Source organism: Falco cherrug, chromosome 7 (genome assembly GCF_023634085.1).
Source record: "Falco cherrug isolate bFalChe1 chromosome 7, bFalChe1.pri, whole genome shotgun sequence".
Lineage (NCBI taxonomy): Eukaryota > Metazoa > Chordata > Aves > Falconiformes > Falconidae > Falco > Falco cherrug.
Window position 1 is genome coordinate 59,944,784 of NC_073703.1, and position 11,909 is coordinate 59,956,692.

Consider the following 11,909-nt stretch of genomic DNA (forward strand, 5'->3'; position numbering starts at 1 on the left):
AAGCTCAGAGAGCTAAATATCAAAATTATTTTCTAGAAAGATGATCCCAGTGCCTTTGTAAGACCTATGTTACTTCAACACATCTGAAAATGCATAGGTGCAAAAAAATATATTATATTAGTCTGGAATGCTATCATAAATTTCCACATCCTTATCACTAAGTAATAAATAACCAGTCAGCATTCATGTCAAAATCGACAACCAGCAGAACGGGCAAAGGTAACTCAACTGTTCTGAAAAATTAATGTACAAGACTATGGATACAACAAGACATGAAGACTACCAATCCATTCTCCTAACTCCCAGATATAATTCTAATATTAGAATCACTGGGCAAAAACATTTGCTTTTAAACCTCACTCCACTTGAATTTAGTCTGGCAGGATATGAAATACAGATTGCATGCTACTTTAAAAGTAATTACTTTTCAATCAAGTCTTTAAAAGACTGAACACTGGTTCAATCTGGTAAAGAAAAGACTCCAGGGGACCTAACAGCAGCCTTTACAAGGGAAGGTTACCAAGAAGATGAAGACAGGTTCTTTACTGAGGTGTATGGGAGGGAATAATACAAGAAGTGTCATCAATTAAAACAAGGAGGGTTCCAACTTGATAGAAGAAAAGATCTTATCTGTAAGGATTATCAGCCACTGGGACTGGAGCAGAGAGGCTGCAGAACCTTCAACCGTAGCGGTTTCTAAGACTTGACTGGACAAAGCCCTAAGCAACCCCATCAATTTATTATTGTAACTTGTTTCTAAATAAGACACTTCTACTGTATAGCACACATTTGCAAAAATAATCTAGATTTGGGGGGGTGTCTAAGTTAAAAAAAAAAAATTATGGTGTAGTTGCTGATCTCTATAATGAAAACCTGCTAACATGGCTAGAAACACTAGCATTTCTCAAAGGAAAGACTATCAGTGTTGAATTATAGAGGCTGACTGTTTATTATGCAAGATTTAATTTTGTAGAAACTGAGAACTGCCCATGCAGCAAAAAATTCACAGACCTGATCTTTCCAGCACTGGTCAACGAGCAAACCTGGGTTCCATGAAGCTACATACAATGCAGTACACTCTCCACCCTATTCAAAAAACTTATCCCAAACACTTATTGAGACTCCCTTTAATAAGCTGTAAGCCTGCACACCAGGAGATACTTATGAAGCTTCAAAAATAGTAATAAAAAAGCGGCACAGGCATACAAACTTGAGAAGAAAGGCAAGAACGTAGGGAATCAAGTTTTTACTGCAGCATATCGGTTTTGCAATCAGAGTGGAGAAAAACACAAAAGGCACAGTGCTTACAATGCTATGTAAAACAGAACACAAGCACAGAATGTGGGGACAAGCTGCACTTGATTAATAGTAAATACATACATATTTAATAAAATATAATATTGTTTAAAATATACATTTTAATTGTATACAAGCTGTTACTAGGCAATTCCTAAGTGCAGAAGAAGACATCAGACCTAAACACATATCATCCAGACATGGGTGCAACTCTGCTGTAATTAGAGGCGTGGCACAGACACGTGGTGGGCTGCAAGTACGATGAAAGGCTGAAGGCTACACCAGCCACTGCAGGTATTACAGTTTCTTGAACATTATCGCACACTAGTAAATCGATGCAAGTACAACCTAAGCATGAAAAGATGCATCTATATTCACATGAAACCCATGTTTAAAAATGTTGAATTAGTTGATAGTCCCTTTCCCCTGGTACTATCATTTTGAAGCTTCTCAATCTGAAAAAGACATCTGGAAAAATAAATGTGACATATAATTGAATAAAACACGTACTATGCCATCAACAAAAATGAAAAGGCATACATGGCTGATAAAAAAAAATATCTTAATTTTCTAGCTAGGATGATGCACCATCCTTTTGGTTTTGTCTTTAGATAACTGAAGTAATAACAAGATTTACTTTCCCATCAGTGCTACAAAAGCAGATCAATCAGAAATACCTCTTTTTTCCTACGAGGTAAATTTATTTTAGATTTATACTATGCTACAAAACTGTCACAAAGATTTGCTGGACAAGGCAAAAGTTATTCCTACTTATTATTGATGAAAAATTTTTCATTTGCCTACTGCTGATTTGGCAAGCAGGATTCTTCAAGACTGATCGGAAAAGAGCTCAGAAAAGCTCTTAGTACCAGCACTAGATGGAATGCTGGCCTGTGAATTGAAAGGAATATAGCATGAATCAAGCATTAAAAGGCGACAGCAACTGAGTTTCTAAGTTCCTGACTAACCACAAAGAGAAAAAAGGGACTTGCAGTCTTCTTATAAAAAAAATAAATAATGGTAACTGAACCAGGGTGAGATCGATCTGAGTAGCTGTCTTTAGTAACTGCCTTTAAACTATGAGAACCAACACATCACCCCTGTTCTTAGATAAGTAATCTCCTCAGGCTTCAAAAGCTGAGGGAAGCAGTCCATAGACTGTTGCAGTTCTTTCACATGAAAGTCTAAGACAAAAATTAATACACAAAAAATGAAAAGCTATAAGCAATAGTGGCAACTTAATGAATTTTACTTTTCTCCTTCCTTCCACCTCACGGCACAGTTTGTGTCTCCATTAAGCAAAAAAAGCAATCTGCACTAAAACAGACTTCTAACTGATCTCTCACTGAAAAAACCCTTTAAACTATGACTCATTACTTCAAGGAAGACCAGCATAAGCAATGGAAACTACTCCACAAATCAAGTATGTACTTAGAAATTAAATTTCTTTAAAGATCACTCACATTTGATTTCGTGTTGTTCCAGCAGCTTGTCTCTCTTTGCCAGGAACACATGCTGCCCAAACAGAAATCAGATCAACCTCAGCTCTCTGAGCATGATACTTAGATGAGGATCTAGAATATAATCTAGATGAGGATCTAGGTCCTTTTAACTTATCTTAACAATTATTTATATTTTTCTACTATCACAAGTATTAAAATAATTCTGCATTAAATCTGATATAATAAAAATGTGGACTCAATTTTGTACCAAAGACTAGTCTAGCAGAGAAGTACAAATGACATTATTCTTCTAAGAAATGTTCACTATTACTCATTGCCAGTAATGAGTAATAGTAAAAAACGAGTAATGGGTAATAGTAACGAGTAAGATTTAAAAATGACCAGCAATAATTACCAGTGTTTTCATAACAGCTGCCATTGGGCTGACTACACAATCAATGCCATAACCATCACACTGCTGAAATACAGAGCTGAAGCATGTTCATTAGCTTCAAGCTGTCCATCACAGTGCTATTTTAACTGATTTCAAATTCATGTTTTTCTCCTCAGAAAGCAAGATCTATCATCCATCTAACAAGTGAAGCAATATATTTAAGAGAAAGCCTTCCAGCGTGACGCGTTTAGTTCTAGTCATTAGTAGTTTTCAGATCAATGTTACTCCTGCAGCAGTTTTAAAAGTTTAATGGGATGATCATTACCCATGCATCTGAGCTGACTGCATGGCAAGACCATCAATGCTCAGGCCTATGTTAAGCCCTAGCACATACCTGTTTAGAGTATCTCCCAAACAAACAAAACTCCTGCCCAGCTCCCTCGGGCTTACTTCTGACAAGAGAAACTGAGTATGATGCTCCTTTTGCCAGCTGGGCTGAAACACCACCTTAAAGCACCAGCCAAATTCAGCTATTAATGAATGAAACACTGACCAAAATTCAGTAGTTATAGTGTATTGTTTATGCTAGTAGGCAAACAGAAGGAGGCATGGAGGTGTGGAGGAGGTGAAAAGTGCAGGATCAAATTCCCAGCAACTTCAGACAGGAGACTTGATTGCCTGGGAAATGAAGGATTCCATTATCTTCAGCTGTAATCTATAGCATTTATATGTGTTTATAGCACACACAGAAATAATTTAAATAAACTAAAATGACAGAATCTTAACATCTTGATAAGAAACAAAGAAAGAACTACAACTCCAGCTCAGATGAGCTTGGAGTTTAGACACTGTAAATATACTGAACTGGGGATATGCAACAGCTAGAGAAAAGTATTAATTATTACGCAAAAGACAGGGCAGCCTTTGTTTACTTATTGACTTCTTCAGAGTACTACCAACTAACACAGAGAAGCAAAATCTGCCTCAAAATCTTCAGTAAGAGAAGGAAAAGCTAAATGAAAGTGTCAGCGTAAGTACATCAGTAGTCCAGTATCCTTTGTGTGGCAGGATCTTCAGCATTCAGCCAACTTGTGTCTTTTCTCTGTATACAGAACTCTGTAGTTTTTGCTCCGCAGAGCCACGTGAAGCAATGGCAGGTAACTGCTGGTCCCGAAAAAAAACACGTGCAGAGGGGTCAACGTGCTCAGCAGTGCCAATCACTCTTGGCCATGCATTCAACTGGAAAAAACCTGAGAATTTCATGTGTTCTTTCACTGCTTTCTCGTGTGTTGTTTCAGAGAAAACATACAAGCAAATTTAGGGCATTTCAGCACCAAGACAAGGGCAGGGGGAAGAAAGAGAACGATAACTTCCCTGAAGACTGTTTCTTTAGCAGATGCATTGGTATGTTGAATTGATTAAACCCTTGATGAGGAGGACTATGAAGAGGTTATTAAACCAGAGTCCAGTCTTTCAATGCATAGACACATGCTTGAATTTATCAGTGATCAGTTACAGCAATTTGGAGCAAATTACTCCTTGGCATCAGACAGACTTGATTCCTTTTCATCCCGAATTAATATACTACCATGAGAATGCCAGGCATATGGCAGTGTTACGTTACGCTGGTCAGCAGTAGGGAAATTTGAAGGCAAGCATGGAGAAAAGGAGAAAAGAAAACTAACAGTGATGTTCGACAGCAGTTTGCAAGAACAGGCCACAAGAGAAAGTCATCACAAGACAACAACCCAGAGCACGTGGAAAAAGAGTATCAAGCCACAGAGGAAAAGATGCAAAATTTTAAGACTTTTAACTCAAGCAGAACTGTAACTCTTTGTATCAGATTTTAAGTGCACCAGCATGTGAAAAACGCACCAGATAGTAAATCTCGCAGTTGAGTCTCATGCTTTATTGCATATTCTGTGTTATGAAGGGATTCAGTTCCACACTCACAAACGAAGCTATCTTCCTTTTTAAATAAAAATATGTACACATTTGCATCACGTGCTTGTCCCAAACAGCAAGAAGCAATGAACTATCTGTTTGACTAAGAGCCACAATAACAGATCATTACACAACCATCCGTTTCCTCTAACTACTGTTGAAGATTTCAGACTAGGACAACTTCCACTTACATTATCCAGCTTAAGAAACATGACTCTGAAATCACAGATGTTGAAACAACACCCTTTCTTTCAGGCTTTCTTCTGCTTAACAGTGTTCTGGATGAAGCAATTTGCCCCAGGAAAATTCTATCATTGAAAATTTGGTAGCATTTACCAAACGGGTACTCATTAAAGATGCATTCCAAGTGCATCTTCATATATTGCATCTTCCATGTAGGTCTTGCCGTGTTCACACAGCGTTTCACGCTGTGCTAAAGAACAAATAGCGCACAGCCCAAACAGAATTCTTCTTAAGTTTCTCAGCTACTTTCATCTGTGTTGCAAAACAAAAGTGGTGTATTTTGATGTTTTGTGAACAATGATGCTCATACAAAGTAGTTGTGTACTCCCACAGGAACAGTTCCAAACGACTGGTTTTCCTAGCTAAATGCTTATCAAACGTTATCGATTTCCAAGTTTCAGTAGAATCACCCTGTATCTGAAAAAGCAATAATGCGTAAGATCTAAGTGAAATCGATCAGAATCCTTGTTTTGGGCTTGCTGATTTAAAAAATATTAACACAAAGAATGTGACCACCCACAGCCCTCATACATAACGGTGACATTGGTAAGAACTACAACACAATATACATTTGCTGAAGTGTGAAAGAAATAACAAGACAATGTCTTCTAGGAATACTGAATGATTTCTGTGAAGTTTTGAGGACAAAGCTTGACATAATTAGAGAAAAAAATACCCTGAAAAAAAGTGCCTGGAAATGCAATAGCTGTTTCAGCAACAAAAAGCATCCAAGACATTTTTTAACACTCAAATTTTGGATGACATTCATTCATCATGTTAAACAGTACATATACTTTGCTTTCATGTTTCTTATCTTCGCTTTATCTCCACACAAGAATAACTATTCTAGAAAACCAAGAAACAGCTACAGTCAGTTACAGAGAAACATAAATCAACCATTTCCTGAGCTCCACAGCAGGCACTACTGCCACACTCTGTCCCCCCTAGCACTCACAACTCTTAAATATTATCTAGGTTCATTTCTGAAAGTTTCACTCAAAAGATAAAGTTGGCTCCGTTACAGAGATCTCAGAACATGATTTTATTTAAAGGCAACCTCGCAAACTGCATATAAAAAACTAACTAATGCTTCTAACAGTTTGAAAACCCGTGTCATATCTGTAAGTCAAGTGAGTTTAGAAGATTTTTTTTTTCCCCAAAATTTTACAAACCGAACTTTAAATAGCAGTAACTAGCTCCAGTCTGAATAAAAATGCATAGAATGCTTTGGTTTTATTTCTTTGCAGGTTTGAAGACCGGTGTGACAGCAAGGCAAGTGCATAAAAAACACAGAAGAATAAACACCCACCTAAATCTTAACAATATTTTCAATATATATCTGGACATAGCTTTATTCCTGACAATGTTGTAGGCAATACTGTTTATCGAATATGGACAAAATATATCAAACCAAGTATACTGACAGGGTGGGGTTTTTTGCCACAGTGACAGCAGCTACAGGAAATTAAGTTCTTGGATAAAATGTTAAATTTACTTACAGTAGGTAATAGATATGGATATAGATAATCCAAAATGCAGGCTGATTTTAGCTACCAATTTTCCATTAAGATAAACACTGAATCCAGTCTAGCCTAGCAGGAATTTTTTGATGAACATATCCCAAAATCCTGGAAAAGTATACTTATTTTTCCTGAAAATCATTACAGCTATCTATAGTATAGGTAAGCTAGTACTATACTATAAGCTAGTACTACTAAGCATAGTACTAGTTAAACTAGTGCTATGACTAGACTTCAACTGCACTGAAACACATCGACACAAATTCAGGAGCAGCAGAAGCCCTCACAGGTGCAGGCTCTGCAGGAGACTTGTTTGGCAGATCAGAGACCCCTATCCAGGCATAAATCACTGACATACCTCACTGCAATGGTTGATTCTTTAGATATTTTAAATGGCTGTTCCCCAAAGAAAACTCCAAATCAGCTCAAAAAATGTAACCACATAGAGATGTCAAGATTTTTTTGTTTGCAATGTAGATGTAGACATACTTCATGTCTTCTCTAACGTTCTGCTTCCTTAAAAAGAGTAGAAAATGTAATGGTAAAAACTGAATAGGACAAACATCCCACAAACTGAAGATATTTTTGTGAGAAGGTGTTTCTAACCTCCCACCTCATTAGGATGTTCTGAATTTTAAAACAGAAGATCATCCTGGATTGATTATCAAAGCTTTTGACACGTTCGTATGCAACATTATGAACTGATCAGTAATTCAGATTTTTTACTGACCATAAAAACAATCCTCTGTTCAAGAATAAAGCACAAAGCTTCAACCTATCGCTAGACTTAGTGTAACATTACACTGGCTTCCTCCCTTCCCCCCACACCTTCTCATTGTGTCAAACCACCAGGAAAAGGAAAAGAAACTCAAACTCCATTCAGCACACAACCAGATGTCATCTGTCTTCTGGGTCTCAATTGTTATTTCTTACGAGTTGAGATTATATACATCATGTAGCAAAACACCGAAGCATACACTATAGCTTGAGTATTTCTGAAGACAGGGAAAATATTTCTGACATATGAGGCTAAAAAAAAGCTTGGTACAATTCACAGCCAAAAGTATAAATATCTCATCTTACTAAGGCAACCCCCAAACTTAAACATTACAAATAATGAATCCAAACTTAGAAAAGTACCTAATTTCATTTACAGAAGCACAAAGCTGAACTCAACTTTATCTGCCTTCCTCCTCTCTTATCACCCTCCCACGCCTATCTCAATAAACTTTACTTACTTGAAGTAAATTTGCGATGTCTATTACTCTTTCTCTCACTCCAAAATGTCAACACTAATGCAACTTTACGGGTTTTAAGTCCCTGTGCAGTTTTTCACCAGCTATATTGTGTAGACCGGCTCACCGTGCTACCCTGACAGCCAGGAATCCAAGCTGCAGAAGCCTGCAGTAACATTCCTGCATACCAGAACGCGCAGCACCGCTACCCTTCCCCCAGAATATACTTAAGTACCAAGTTTTATAACAAAATAAAAAAACAGACCCGAAACCCATGCAACCCCACCGCAAGCGAGTGCCACATCCGTCCCTGCCGCCTCAGGATCTGCACCGGCCCGTACGAGGCCGGCGCCCGCCCTCGCCCCGTTCCCGCCTGCCCCGAGCAGGGGCACGGCCGCTCTCCCGCCCCCCCCCGTGGCACCCGTACCCGTGCGGCGCGGGGGGGCGACACTCGGCCGGCACCACGCCTGCGGCGGCTCCCCTCGCCCCCCGGCGGGACCCTGCTCCACGCCCCTCAGGAGGGTGAGACCTGCCCCGCAGCGCCGGGGCGGGACGGTGCGGGATGAGGGAGCCCGGGAGCCGTCCGGCTGCCGGCGGGAGAGCCGACGTGCCTGCCTCGCCCACCTACCCGCCCCGGCGGCTCCGGGGGTGATCGAGCACTTTCCAGACGCAGGCCGCGGGCAGCCGCAGCCCCTCAGCGAGCGCCCCGGCTGCCCCCGGCCCTTCAGTCCGCCTTCACGCAACTCCTCACCCCGCGCCGCGCCCCGCGCATCCCCTCCCTCCCACCCGGCGGGCGCCTGGCACCCCGCCGTTTTAGGGACACCCCGCTGTTTTAGCGGCGCCCCCGCCGGCTCCGTGGCCCCCGCCGGGCCTCCGAGCCCTCACCCAGGCGGCGGCCGGGGCTCCCCGCGCTCCCCACCTCAGCCCCTCGGGCGCCCGCTCCCCGCCTGCCCCGGCGGCTGAGGGGACAGAAGCGGCGCCCTCCGCCCCTCCCCTCCCGCCCGCGGTACCTGGCTGGCACGGCGTGGCTGGGCTCGCCCCGCCGCAAGGCTCCTGTGCCGCTGCGGGGCTCGGCTCCGTCCGCCCGCCCTCCTCCGGCGCGGGGGGGCGGCGGGGGCCTGCGCCCGGGCCGCCGCCGCCGCCGCCCGCCGGCGGGGGAGGGCGGGGAGTGGGGAGGGCGCCGCCGTTGCTCAGGGCTGTGCAATCGGGCCCGGAGCCATCGAGCGCCCGCGGGGGCCAGCGCGGGCCTGGGCGCTGCCAGGGGCGGGAGCGGCCCGGGGGAGCGCGGGGCCCGGGGCGGCGGCGGGCGGGAGCCGCGACGGGCCGGCGGGGCCGGGGTCGGCGCCCCGGGGGGCGGTCGGCGGCGCTGCAGGCCCCGGGGCGGGCGCAGCCCGGAGCTGGCGCGCTGCCACCGAAAGCAGCACCACAAAATCCCCTCGGGGCTTCTTTTTTTGAAGGTAACTGGGTCGGCACCGCCGAGGTTCGTCCCTGGCTCTGCTCAGCGCCTGCCCGCAGGCACCCACCTGTGCTTCCTGAGGGGCACGGAGCCCTGCGCCAGCACAGTGGCAGAAACACCCCGTTTATGCGCCCACTCATCTGTCAAACCCAACATCTGCAAAAGTTCTTGCACTTGGGTTTTACCGGTGTCAGTTTTGCACCCAAATGGAAATGGGATCCCAAATCAGGGAGTCGCTCTGTGTCTTACTGACAAGGTCAGGCACAGGGTCCCCCGGGATTTTCATCTGGTTTCTTCTGCTGCCTATGTGCTCCAAATGAAAGATATTGCTGCATCACTGGGAATAACTTCCACCCTTTGAAATTTTCATACAAGAATTCACTGGACATGAGAACATTTATTTTTGGGGTGATTTTCTTTTCTGAATTCTGTCATCAGAGTTTAAGTTCTGTCTTAAGGCGAAAATATGTCATAACCTTTTTTTTAGTTTAAAAATAAACAAACAATAATGTTGTTGCAGTTTGTAGCTGATGTCCACTCTCATCTGGACTGTTTTGCGTCCTGCTAACTACCTAGCAGAGCAAACTAGAAGACAAACATCAGGTCCAGTTTCTGCTGGCAACAAGTTAGTTTGGTGGGATTGAGCTGTTCTGTTTTAATTTAATATCTTTAATACCTTAGTTGCTGCTACAGAGTTGGTGAAGAAATAATGCCTTCTGGAATTGAAGACTGGTTTTGACTAGACAACAATCTTAAAGATAATCTTTTTTCTTTTTCTTCCCACAGTGTGACACTGGTTAAATCTCAGAATAGAAAACTAAAAATCCTCTCCACGAACTGGGTTCTCTGGGGCCGTCTTCTCTGAAGTGGTGCAAACCATCATGGGGAGGGAATAATGCCTGGGACATGTAAGCGCAGGAGCTGAAATCATGTCTAACCCTTACATAAGCTTGTAAATTCAGTTTCGAAAAAGTTCCGCATTTACATACAGTGTGATCCTCTGTGAACATCTGTATTCAGTCATGTAGATGATAACCACTGAGGAATATTTCACAGAGTGCATGCAGAACTGCCTGAGTGCATTTTGCTATAGGTGCCAAGAGCACCAGGCTGCATTACCATATATGGATACTGGTTTCATTTTTACTGAATCACCCGTGATAAAGAAACATGAGCATCGATGCAAAAAAATTCTGCCAATGGATGTGGTAATGAAGAATACATAAATGCCTCAAATGTGAAGCAGAAAACTATCTCCATAGCGTATTTCACAGAAATTGACTCTACAGACTCCTACTGGTGTGAAGGTGTTAACCCCTGCTATCGAAAATAACAAACCCCCAGGAAAGAGTTATTTGCTCAGTTAACCTCATTTTGATCAGAAGATGAGTTGCTGCTGCTCAGCATAAAGCAATCTGCCATTCAACTTGTGAGAAAGGTCAACTGAACTATTTATATTCAAAGAATGTTGGTGCTATGACGTTTCCCACAATGAACTCCAGAAAAACAAAGGCTGCTCTATTTGACAGTCCTGAGGTAACAGAAAGACCTGGTAATATTTGTGAAGAATTGATCATGTTTAGCTCAGAAACAAACAAAACCAAATCTGGAATAATTTTTAGGGTTGCTTTGTGCCAGCAGTGCTTACATGAGGGTAAGAATCCGTGTTTATTGGATTTATAGCTAACCTTGATTCTTTAATATGATTTTTTCCATAAATTGGTCAGCGAAGTCAATGGAGTGTTAACATGCACTGATTCAAATTAGCATCTACTTCAGCAGTTGACGCGTGACATTTTTATCTTTCCCCTTTTCAATCTGAAATAAAAAATATTGCCATAGAAGTTCATAGTATTCTGTTCCAAAACAGACAAAAATAGGACAATTAAATGTATTCACCATGTATTAATTCAATTTCCCCTTTCCCCATTAGTCCTGACTGAGCTTCAATAGCAAATTACTTAATAAAGTGAGCAACTGGCAAATAATTGCAATGCACAAACCTACAGATTAGTCTTCTCATTAGTTAGTCTGTTTCAGTAAAGTGGGCTGACCGATTTAGAGCATGAATCAGTTCTGCCATACAAATTCCAGTCGTAATAGAATATCTATATAGTCACATATGCCTCTGAGCAAAATATTTTCTTTCTTACAGCTTTATAACCCTCAGTGACTCTAGAGGAATAGAAAAGAATGTACTCCTCCTTTGAATTCAGTGGGACCATCTATATGCGAGTAAGAATCACATGACTAGGGGCCTGATTTTAAAGCAAATGAAACATCACCAAATAAATACATAGCAAACAAAACCAAATTCCATTATGTTTTTTAAATCCGTAACAAGTAATTTGATTTATTTAGATTAATTATAAGATCAAA

General features: G+C 42.0%; 1 protein-coding gene across 7 annotated transcripts in view; it reads right to left on the reverse strand.

The window, feature by feature from the left end:
- Nucleotides 1-9,384, reverse strand: part of HEATR5A (HEAT repeat containing 5A) — a 66,872-nt gene extending 57,488 nt beyond the window's left edge. The window contains exon 1 of one of the 7 annotated variants that reach the window (XR_008733127.1): nt 9,085-9,384. The gene's annotated coding sequence lies outside the window, so the exon portion shown is untranslated. Of the gene's footprint in view, nt 1-2,759; nt 2,779-7,197; nt 7,353-8,702; nt 8,722-9,084 lie in introns of those variants that run through there. The other 6 variants (XM_055715908.1, XM_055715904.1, XM_055715909.1 and 3 more) reach the window with 6 other exon arrangements.
- Between the last annotated feature and the right edge of the window lie 2,525 nt (nt 9,385-11,909).